The sequence below is a fragment of the Poecilia latipinna genome, unplaced genomic scaffold, assembly GCF_001443285.1.
Source record: "Poecilia latipinna isolate Pla-1442-1.1 unplaced genomic scaffold, P_latipinna-1.0 Scaffold10642, whole genome shotgun sequence".
Taxonomy (NCBI): Eukaryota; Metazoa; Chordata; class Actinopteri; order Cyprinodontiformes; family Poeciliidae; genus Poecilia; species Poecilia latipinna.
In genome coordinates, this window is record NW_015123258.1 from 1 (window position 1) to 707 (window position 707).

Genomic DNA, 707 nt, shown 5'->3' on the forward strand with positions numbered 1-707 from the left:
TCAGCTGCTGTGTAGAACTGGTCTGACTGGTCGCAGTTACTGGGAGGTCGAGTGGAGAGGAGATGTTGAGATATCAGTGAGTTACAGAAGAATCAGGAGAAAAGGAGGCAGATACTGTTGGTTTGGATATAATGACCATTCCTGGAGTCTGAGCTGCTCTGATCGTAAAGGTTACTCTGTTTGGCACAATAACAGAGTAACTCGTCTCTCCTCCTCCTCCTCCTCCGTCTCTAACAGAGTATCAGTGTATGTGGACTGTCCTGCTGGCATTCTGTCCTTCTACAGAGTCTCACCCGACTCACTGCTCCTCCTCCACACCTTCAACACCACATTCACTGAACCTCTGATTCCTGGATTTGGGTTCAGTCCTGATTCATCTTCAGTGTTTCTTTGCTGATTTGAGTCTAAAGATTTTCCTCCTGTCAGAGAAACTCTCTCACTGTTGAACAGATAGTTCATCTCTACATGTTTTTATGGATCCAAACTGTTTCTTGGTGAATCTTTAACACATGATTCCTTAGAAATATTTTCTTCTTCCAGTCATTTAAAGATGGAAGCTGGAATTATTCCAGGATTATTCCAGGATCCATATGTTGTTTTTCTGTTTCCAGTCAGAGATTTTCTTCAATATTTCTTGGATTCAAATGTTAAATGATCTTTTTGTATATTTGCTGCAGTTATTCTTCATGTATTTAGTGAACAATAAA

The 707-nt window shown here is 40.7% G+C and overlaps 1 long non-coding RNA gene across 1 annotated transcript; it reads left to right on the forward strand.

Annotated features, from left to right (window-relative positions):
- On the forward strand, positions 1-707 carry LOC106944461 (uncharacterized). The gene is made up of 2 exons (XR_001424317.1): positions 1-76; positions 238-707. It is a non-coding gene; the product is annotated as an uncharacterized LOC106944461 (long non-coding RNA).